This window comes from Gavialis gangeticus, unplaced genomic scaffold, assembly GCF_001723915.1.
Source record: "Gavialis gangeticus isolate Ggan-Ray unplaced genomic scaffold, GavGan_comp1, whole genome shotgun sequence".
Classification (NCBI taxonomy): Eukaryota; Metazoa; Chordata; order Crocodylia; family Gavialidae; genus Gavialis; species Gavialis gangeticus.
In genome coordinates this window covers 20,428,249-20,438,906 of record NW_017729015.1, presented here as the reverse complement: position 1 = coordinate 20,438,906, position 10,658 = coordinate 20,428,249, and the positions used below count along the sequence as shown (strand labels likewise).

The window sequence follows — 10,658 nt, the reverse complement described above, 5'->3', positions numbered from 1 at the left end:
TGAAGCAGAAGAGAGGTGCCCCGGGGCAAGCACGAGAGCACAGAGTCGATGGACTCTGGCTCGGCTCGAGGGGCTGGGAGTCAAGGGCTGGGGAAAAAGCCTGCTGAGGCCAGCGCTTGAATAGGAGGAGAGAGCCAGCTTGCGACTGCTCTGCGAGCTCCAGCTCCTTTCTCCCCCAAGCGCATTAGTCATCCCTCTCGGACCGGGGGGAGCGAAGGTCTGTTTAATTATGGCAACAGTGACGTCCAGAGCCCGAGTCTCCAGGGCGCTCCCCCGCCAGCTCCGTGCGCGTCTATAAAAGGTGAACGATGCTGTGCTCCCCCCCAGCACCCACGGGGACTGGAGGAGGCTGGGGCTGGCCCCGGCCACGTGGCCACGCTGAGCGGTGGTCTCCATGTCACAGACCTGCCCTGGCCTTTCCAGCGGCGCAGGGTCCCCTTCCAACACGGCTGCTCCCCAGCAGCACACGGCCTGGCCGGCCAGGCATCCATCACTGCTTAGGAGGCAATTGGGAGGCAGAGACCCATTTCAGGTCTCCAAATCAAGGTGATGGGGAAGGGGAAAGAGAGCTGAAAGCAAGGGACAGAGAGGCCTGCCGCTGCAGGGTGAAGGGTTTGCATCGGCAGCGCTCTCCCTCGGTCCTCTTCTCACACGCATCCCCGATGGTGGCATGCAAATCCCAGGATCTCAGCTCCAGGGGCAGCTCAGCTGCAGAGGCTCCTGAGGAGGGGAAGGGGAAGGGGAGAGCCACGCCGACACAGCACATGCTTCCCCGGAGCGTGCACACTGCTGCGAGGCGGTGGTCTGGCAACACGAAGCTCCTAGCTGGTCTGGGGTTGGAGAGCCAGGGACAGGGTCCCTAGTGAGGGATGGGACCCTGAGGTCCCTGCAAGGCAGAGGGAGATCACTGAGAAGCCCCAGCAAAGACGTGAAGCAAATGTGCTGTCCTGAGGATGTGCATCAGGCTGCCACGCGCTGCCAGACACCGGAAAGGCCTCGCTCCCTCCGTCCACAAGACGTTTCCATGGACATCCACTTCTCCGCACACCAAGCCCCGGTGCGGTCACCGGCTCCAGCACATCACCGTGCTCACAACGCTGGGCCCAGCCTGGGGCCTCCCTCACACTCAGCACACGACGTTCCCGCTGTCTCTTTGGACCCCGGCACTTCTCGCACGCTTTGGTTTCACCTCGTGCTCGATACGAGCCGAGTCCCGCAATGACTGAGCACTTCAGGGCTTCAAGGCTGCCCGATGGCATTGGAGACGGCTCCGTCAGGGCCCGCATCTCCAAGAGCGGCTCCAGGCGTCAGGGGTGGCTGAAGGCACGACCGGGAAACATGTCTGAGTTGGATCTCGTGGCATTGCCAGCTCCTCCTTCCACCCCAAACACCAGCCTTCTCCGAGGCACCTGGTCTCCTCTAGCAGCTTGGGGCCGCAGTGGGCAGTGCTGTAGCTGAAGCCCGGCTCAAGCACGGAGCATCCTGCCGTGATGGGGAAGGTACCTAGACACAACCCTTCAGGCTCTGTGATGAACAGCGATGGGCACAGGGAGCTGAGGGGACTGGACGAGGCCCCGGGGATGCTCGTGCAGAGAGCAGGCGTGAGCGGAGATGAGGCTCGCTGCCCTGCGTAGCGCTGCTGCTATTAAGCTGTGAAATCGCACGTGCTCGAGCACTCTTCCCCTTGCTGTCTGCTCCAGAGCCTGTCAGCGCCGTGCAGCGGGTAATTGGTTATGCGATTACAATCTCACGCAAAGGAGAGGGCCCTTTGCAGGACGCTGGCACTGCCCAGCATACAAATCACCCCCAGCGGTTACGTGAAGGGAAATGCACCCCAGAGATGGCGCAGAAACGGTCTCACGACTGCTCGGGAGCTGCCTGCAGCCAGTCCAGGAGAGAGCCTGGCATCATCCTCAGGAAGATGTTCCCCTTGCCTTTCCGCAGCTGCCCGCACGCCCGCTGTAAAGGCAGAAGTCTGCCTGTGAAAAGAGCCAGTCCAGGAGAGCTGGGGATCTGCACACCCAGCTCCTCGGGGCCAGAAAGGAAGCAGAGAAAAATGCAGAGCCCAGACTCCCGGGGGAATCGATGGAGGCAGGTGAAAGCCTGCACCTGGTGCTAAATTGTTATGTGTATTCCCGTAACGCCAATGCAATGGGCTGTGCAAACAAGCGAGAAGCACAGACGCACCCCAACGCACTTGCACACTAAATATTTTACAATTTAGGCCAGAGGTTGGCTGGCAGCCTTTTAGCAACGGCAGGCTGAAGTAGCACAGCCCCATCCAAAGGTGGGTGTCCGCTGGCAACCTCACTGCCAATTACTGTGGACTGCTCCCACCGCCGACAGCCCAGCTTCGCAGGCTGGATGCGGCCCAGCACAACACCGCAGTCCTGCTCTGGCGTGTCAGGTTCTGCTCAGCCGCTTCGCTTTTGGGGGCCACGCGTGTCTCTTCCTGCATGCATCCCACAGAAGAAAGCAGCTCCTTATGCTTCCCTGGGATGCTCCTGCCGCAACAACCGCATGGTGCAATTTTGCCGTCCTGTGTGACGGCGTCACGCTGTTGCGCGCAGCTCCCCCTCTTCCACCTGGCTGCATCTCAGTGCCGGCTGAAGCGAGCCTCACCTCTAGCTGCCCGGGGAACTCAAGCGAGCGTGTGCGCAACCTTCCGTGATCTCTGGATGAACACCGCTATGGCGTGACGCTCGTACCCAGGCGTGGGAGGATCTGCTCTGGGCATGCGCCTGAATGAGCAACCCCTGAGCTCTGCAAACAGACTGCCTAGCATGGAGACGGCTGCAGGGCACGTGCCCTGCAGTCACGTGCAGCAGAGCCAGCCCACGGGGCCTGAAGCCACCTCTCCCCCGTAGCCACCTTCTCCGGAGCGCCCAGCAGCGCTTGGGTTGATGGAGGGCCCGCTCAACTCGTAAACATCTCGATTTAAGGAGTCCTAGGAGCATAAATCGAAGTGTCTGTGTGCAAGTTTTTCTGTCCTCTTCTTCCTTCCAGGCCAGGAGGGAATTTTTTCCCCAAATTTGGTCAAACTATTTGCTGCAGACTCCATTCCTTGTGTCCCGGGGAGCAGCGTTTGCAGCCGGCATGGTCCGTGCAGCCAGGCGACATGCAAACTCGCGCCCTCCTGCTGTGCTGTGGGTCCAGGACACCCCCTGCCCCCCCGGGCTGCGTTCCCCCAAGGTGTCTTTGCAGCGGGCAGGACAGGGGGCTGGCGAGGGGCAGAGGGGAGAGAAGGGCCACCCTCCCCAACCCTCCACCCAGACTCCCCCATGAGCGTGTTCCTCTCGCTGTGGGGCTGCTGACTGCAAGCCCCCCTTTTTGCTGCCTCTGCCCGCAGAGGCTCCTTGCAGGAGCCATCCATGTCCCAAGCACATTTTACAGCTGCCGGCGTCCCTCGCAAGCGCAGGAAATTACAGCTGCGCAGCCCCGGCACGTCGGCAGCTTCTAAATTGGGCGAAGCGCCGAGTGCCAGCGAAAGGGGGTAGTCTCGGGTTACCCACCCCCCCGCCACTGGTTTCTTGTGGTCCAAAACAAAGCTCCGTTGCCCGGCAGTCGCAGCATGTGCCCACCGCAGCCTTCCTCCGCCGGGGCAACGTGGCCCCCGGGGCAGGATCGGGAAGCAAGAGCAGAGATGGCCCCGGAGCACCATGTGCAGGGAAAGGCTTTCTTCCCTTCCAGCACAGGGCTGCAGCCAGTTTACAGCAGACCCATCTGGAGTGAATTACTGCCACGGTCCAGATCTGGCCATTTGCAAGCCGCTCTGCTTTGCCGCAGCGTTTCCCCTCTGTTTTCTTACATACCCAGCGTTTTAAGGAGAAGAGGCCTCCGTGCCCCGCAAAGCAGCTCTGGGCAGTGGCGACGTGCTCCACGTAGAGCTCTATAGGTAATAAAACAGCTGAGCAAAAGGTTGGGAAGTGTGCAAGAAGCCTTGCACGGGCCAGCTGCTCCAGCATGCAGTGGGGTCGTGCCGCTGGCATGCGAGAAAGGGCGAGAGGACCGGTGTGCCCAGAACAGAGGCGTCTCCCCCAGCAGCAAGGAGCTGCATTTAACTCCCCAGAGCCTGCCCCCCAAATGCTACCGAACCTCACAGGACTAGTGCCCCTGCTACCCGCACCTGGGGCACCTGTCCTGGGCAAGACACAGCTTCCAGCCAGGACTCCAGGGGGTAAATTCATTTCTCCAACAGCTCTCCCTGGCACAGCAGCTTTCTGCCTCCCTCTGGGCCCTGCGCAGATGCAACCACGATGTTTCCAAAGCCCGGGAGCCCCTGCCCTGCAGCCTGATGCCCACTTCCAGCATTGCATCCTCATTCAGCAGCAACCAAGAAGCTCAGGTGAGCTTACGGGGCTGTAGGCAAAGCCACCCGGGAAGCGTGCATGGAGCGGATGACAGCGGCACGCCGCAGGACAGGATTTTAACTAGCCGCGACCCAGCCAGCCGGCACAGCGGGCAGAGGGGCTGACCTCCTAGGCGTGGCAAACACCTTGTGTGCGCACAGATAAGCACCTGGTGCAACCGTGTACGAGATTAAAAGAGTTTCCAAGACCGTCTGTGCACTCGAGTAGCAGCTCGGAGGTGTTGCTGCAACACGGTGAGTGATGGGAGCCCAGAGTCCTGCTGTGCCCCCCACCAAGACAAACCCAAAACGAGCTCTGGGTAAAGAGATTGTCCCAGGCTGCCCGAGCCCGACTGAGCACTCCCTCGCCCAAAGCAGAAAGTTACCTTGCATGGCTGACTGCGGGGGGATCGGCAAGGAAAGGGAAGGGAAGGCAGCCTCGCTGGAGTCGGCTGCAGCAGGTGTGCGGGGAGACGGTGCCCCAGCAAAACACTGGAGTGCTCGCCCAGAAACAAAAGCAGTCGCATCATAAACCCGGGGCTGACATCAGCGCGGGAGTAGCGTTTCCGACAGAGGTTCAGGTTTCATCACACGGGGCCGGAGCCTGGGCTCTTGCCGCTCAAGGTACTCTGCATGTGCACAGGAGGCACACGTGGTCCTGGCCCCGGCAACGGGGCAGAGAACGCGTTTCTGGCCACGCCGAGAGCAGAGGAAGCCAGCGAGCAGAGCGGGCAAACCACCCTCCTGCGGGCCCTAATTCTGCCGAAGCAAACTCCTCTCCGACTCGAGCGGGGACGATGCGCTGCTTGAACTGACCGATCTGTGTTGAGCCTGATCCCTGAAACCCGCCAGGCAATGCCGGGGCTCCTGCTTGGGACCGTGGCTCTGCACCTCTGCAGTCAGAGCTCACACCCCAAAGCCAGAATTGTCCCATTCGCTTCACCGGCTGCTGCAAAGTACATCTTGCCCACCTAAGCCCCCCGATGTCTGTCGGGGCCTCCAAGGGAGAGTCCCACGTGCAAGGTTTCTGCTCCGTGGGACACGCTCATCTTGCTGCGGCTGACGGGACTGTCTGGGTCGGCAAGCCCGCTTCCTGTGGCCAGGCTTGCTTGGACCACATTGCACGCTCCTCTTTAATAAAGGCTGCAATAATCCCACCTGGCCCAGTGCTCCCTGAAGGGACCCTCAGAGCCACATCCCTTGGTACCACGGTGTTTCCTGAGTGGGCGGCAGCCGCTCTTGATGCAGGTGGGGTTTTTTTGGGTGGATTTCTATGCACCGAGTGCTGGCACGGACGGCCACATGCTCGCCCTTCCCTCCAGGACCAAGGCGCGGGTAAGGGGGCACCTCTCTGTGCAGCTCTCGAAGGAGGAATGGCTTCTCCATCCCACCAAAGACCACACACACAAATTCTGCGGGTCCAGTTGTGCATCATCTCCCCAACGGTTACATTGCTTCCGGCACACCGAGCCACTCGCCCTCGCGGTACCCCTGCGCAGCAGGGCAGTCCGTCACCTCCAGGCTGCCACGGCTCACGCCGGTGACACGAGGCAGCGAGTCTGGGGCAGAGCCCGGCTCTGGATGCATCACAGACCCGGCCCTGCCAGAGTCCTCCCTCCCCACCCGTTTCCTCCCTTGCTCCATGTTTCTCTTGTGAATGCACCCAGGCCTAAACCCCGACGGTCCCCAGAGGCACCCTGCTTTGCACGGAGAAGCGGGGCAAGCAAGGAGGGGTGCGGAAGTGTAGAATTAGGCTCCTCTGGCCGCAGCGAGACCAGACATCCCTCCGCCTTATCCAGCTGCTAAAGCGGGGCAAGCTTCACACCAGCGAGGCATGCTGGGAACAAGCGCAGAAGTTAAATTCACACCCTACCTTACTCCAGGTTAACTTTCAAGTGCCGACAAGACCAGAGCATTTCCACCCAGGACACTCCCCTGCTCTTCCCTCTCCCAGAGCGCCGCGTGTAAAAGCCCTGGCGCAGCGCAATGGCTTGTGACCCCCTGGGAGGAATTTCTTGGCTCCGGCCTGTTGCAATCAGACCCTCGAGTTACCATGCATTTTGCACTTCATGCAATTTCTTTTGTTTCCTCGGAAGAGCCCAAAAATCCAGCCAGGCTCCTCCCCTGCCAAGCAGCAGGCTCCCAGGCGGAGTTAACACATGCATCCTGCCCCCGCCAGAAGGGCAGGGCCCACAGCAACTGAACCAGGACAGAAACAGCTTTGCTCGTAGCGCACCCAGTACCCAGGAGGGAAATCCTCCTCGGGAGCCTGGCTCCTACCCCATGGAGGCTGCTCTGAAGCGGCAGGAAGAGGGGAGACCCGTAACCCGGTGCTCTTCTGCGAAGAGCTACCAATTGTTTTTGCAATTTGCAATCTGCATTTTGCATTTTTTTTAAACCCTCAGGGAGACCTCAGGAGCCAGGGCTCTGCCTGGAAAGGATTTTCATGACCGCAGCTAAAACCCACAGAAAGCAGGGGGCTAGGATGGAAACAGGTCGTTCCCGGGCTCCGCTCTGAACAGCTGGGACTATTTCCCCGGTTAAGTCAATTATTATTACTCAAGCCCACGCTGGCTCTCAAAGGGGCTCCGAGGAGATGCTGACTAGTCGCTCTTCTCCCCGGGCTACGAGCGGAGCCGTTTTCGGGGAGCTCTAGCAGCCCGGGGGAAACAAACCCCAACCAGCAAAGCCGTATTTACATGTCAGGGTAGATGGATGGGCTCTCTCACGCCCTTACAGCTGCCATATTTTAGGGGCCACATCTGTGCACGGGATGCGCCAGCTCTGTAAAACATCCGCGGCAGCTGGAAGGGATTCTTGTGCCCACAAGATTTCAACCAAACAAAAAAGGGGATCTTGGGCTCGGTTTACTTAAAAAAAACAAACCCCAAGAGCCGCTTCTGCTAGTGGACAATGCTTATGCAACCCTCCCAGCCGGAGCTATCGAATGGCACGGATCTAATTCCTCAAATCCGTACACGATCTGTTAGCTACGGCCAGCCTTGTGTTTCAGGGGACGCTGTTGCTGTCGCTGCTAGCGATCCTGCAAACCCCTTCCCCTCGCAGAGCTCCCACGGCGGACCGCGCTGCCGACTTCAAATAGTTCGTGACAAGCAGAAGTTTCTCCTCTCGCAACCGGGAGCTCGAGCGTGCGGGGAAGAGGTAGGGCGGGGAAGGCTGGACCCAGCCCCGGCTGCCTCCCTTTCTAACCTTCACGCTCCTCGTTAAGCGGACGGAGCGACCGGAGTACGTGCCGGCCCGCGGGACAGTCTGGATTAGAAACGGGAGATGAACCTGGCTCGGGTTCCCGGGGACACTCTTGGTCCGGGCAAAGGGTTAGGTGGCGACAGCGCTCTTCCCCGCTAGCCGAGGTCTCGGGGCAGGCAGGAGCCTCCAGCGTTAACGAGTTAATTCGCGGTGACTCTCCGGAGAGGATGGTTTGGAGAAGGGAGTGCTCAGCTCGGGGAATGCTCAAGCAGCCGCGACCGAGCTGTGGTTAAAACAAGACACCAATGACTCTATTCAGCCCAGAAACCTCAGACAGTTTCCATTTTCTCAATAACAAAGCATTTTTGTGCGGTGAGGTAAGAGGCCTCCATCTGCCAGGTCTAACTCTCCGCTAGGATTTCTTAAGAGAGCCGTTGAATGAGCGCGGGCCGTTCGTGCCAGAGAGGGCGTGCAAAAGGCAGGCGGGAACAAAGGGACAAAGGGAAAGCCTTCTGGGGCAAAGTCACACGCGTCCCCTTTGCAGCCTGCCTCGGGCCGCTCTTACCAGGGGCTCCCGTCGCTGCAGAGGAGGAAAATCCACCCATGGAGGAAAGACTGGGCCTTTCGAATAGGAAGGGGCAGGACCAGGCAGGAAAATGGAGCCGAAAACCCCAGGTTGATTTTATACATGCAGAGGTTCACGCGGCACACGGGCTCCGCAGCCCGCCCGCATCGCCCCGCGTGGCAGAGCGTGCACGGCCCACGAGGAGACGCTGGGGCCTCATGGACGGCACGGCACGGCTTACGGGACTCGCTGCCCGGGGTCAGACACTTCCCTCGTAGCTCGGCAGTGCAACACGCTGAGCCGGGCAAGGCTGCAGGCCACGGAGCCCCCAGACGAGGCACGCTCGTCCCAGCAGAGCTGGGCCATCCAGCGCCCGGCTCATTGCATGCCCAGCTGCTCCACGGAGACAAACCATCTCCAACCTCCCCGTGGGCAATTCTGGCCTCGGTGTTTCCACCATTGCTTGCTGACCAGCTCCCACACAACCTCCCCACTGTCCTTTACCTGGGAGCTGTTGGAATAACTGCAAAAAAGATGCAGCAGAAGGTTGCTGCTCTTCTACCCCCTCAGCCCTGACCTCAGAGCCCACAAGCCAGCAGCCTCCCACACCCCTGATGCTGGCCTTTTGGAAACCTTCCTTGCTCTGGCCCCAAGGCCTGGTGCATGTGCTCTGCAGCTAGGAGCCCGGAAAGGGTGAGGACCTCAGCAATCCCACAATCTCTCACTGGGTTTTTGAGGGTCCTTCCAACACCCTTCCCAGCAAACGGGAATTTAGCTAAACCAGCCAGGCCCTCGCCCCCTGCCCATGCCTCGTGGAAACAGTGGACGTTGCCTGTGCACAGAAGCCACGAACCAATGCAGGAGGAGGACCTTGCCTCCTGAGCCCACGTCTCCTTCAGGGGCAGGAACAGGGAAAACGTCTGCAAAGGGAGGACAGGAGCAAGTCAGACGCACGAGCCAGGAGCGACATGGGAAGTGCTTGGCCACTCGAACCTGCCGGTACCCTCAGGCAGGCTGTGTCCTTCCCCAGAGCCACAGGGAAGGATGGTGCTGGATGCTGGGGACGTGCTGTGCTCAGCTGGCAGAGCACGGCGCTGCATGCTGGGCTCTCCTGGGAGCTTTGCCTCTCTGCTGTCCCCTGCGCTTGTGCACATTAGTGTTGTGGTCCCCTGCGCCGACCCCCACAGACGTCCTCCCTGCACTCATCACTCGTGCCACGTTCAATCTCATCAGCCCCCAGGGGCCAAAAGATGGTTTGGGAGGGCGCACCAAGAGGAACAGCAATCACTACTGGCTTTTTGGGGTGCAGGAGGAGGGGGCTCTACCTGCTCCCAGATTGCAGAGCGCAGCCAGCGGCATCCAAAACTCTCTGCCCTAAGACTTCCCGTCCAAGGTCGACGAAATCCCAGCCTCCCCTGCCGTGAGGTCAGTCCTTCACCTGCCAAGCCTCAAGTTACATCAGCCCGCAAGACTCGGGAGACGACACTGCTGCACAAACACCGCAGAGCGAGGTGGGTGGTCTTCAATTAGCATCATGCCAGACTGCGGCCGCTGGAGAAGCGACACGAGATGGGCAAAGCACTAAGCAGCTTAACGGGGAAGGATGGGTGCTGGGCTCACGCGCTGGCTAAGAAGCAGGTTGGCGAGTCCTAGGCCCTGAACCCAAACCCCCACAGCACACCAGTGTGCATCTATCTCCGCACAGGAATTCACCCTTCGCCACATCCCCTTTCCATTAGTCTCCTCTTTCCCAAGCTCTTCACCCTGACTTGAACTGCTCCGAGAAGCCCGCAGCACGCCAGCCGTGGACAATCAGCTCCTGCAAAGGTGTGCTTACAAAACCAGACTGCAAGACATTCACTTGTACTGATACAAGAGCCAGCCTGAGGGTGCAATAGTAACCACACCATCCTCGGGCTTAATCCAGGAGGCACCACTGACTTCCTCCGATCTTGCAAAAGCCACATCTAACCCCTCCAGCTCCATTTCCCCATCAGCATGATGGGGAGGCCTCCCCTCCCCATGGCAGCACTGGCAGGACGAACGCAGAAAGTTGTGAGTTTTGAACAAGAACCAAATTCTTTTATGCACCTTCATTTCTCCTTGCTGCTGTCCGCGTGGGGTGAACACAAGCACGCACATGCACACAAGCTGGGGCTCAGGGGGGCATAAGCCCCACGCTGGGCCTGTGCACAGGGGAATTTCATCTTACGCGCTAGCAAGAGGGCCAAGGATCCATGCAAAAACACTGAGCAAATGACTAACTTGGAGGAGACACAAGTTGTTCGACTTGTTCTCCCATTTCAGCAGGCTCCAAAAGTCCCCTTTACCATGCCATTGTGAGCAGTCCAGGGCTCAGACACGCGTGATGCTCCCAGAGGCACCAGCGAGCCCATGCCCAAAGGAGCAGACAGACTAGGGGCTGCTCTAAATCCCACTGAAGTTAGTGGGAACCCTCCTGTGACAGCTGAATTAGGATCTGTGTTAAAGGCTTTGAGTGAAGCCAACGCTACCAGAGCGTGGGGTGGGGGCAGGGGA

General features: G+C 59.8%; 1 protein-coding gene across 2 annotated transcripts in view; it reads right to left on the bottom strand.

The window, feature by feature from the left end:
• The window catches only part of FHL3 (four and a half LIM domains 3), a 23,267-nt gene extending 16,794 nt beyond the window's left edge, over positions 1-6,473 (bottom strand). Inside the window, exon 1 of one of the 2 annotated variants that reach the window (XM_019512537.1) lies at positions 6,222-6,473. The gene's annotated coding sequence lies outside the window, so the exon portion shown is untranslated. The remainder of the gene's footprint in view (positions 1-6,221) is intronic. The other variant, XM_019512536.1, reaches the window with a different exon arrangement.
• Positions 6,474-10,658: the final 4,185 nt, after the last annotated feature.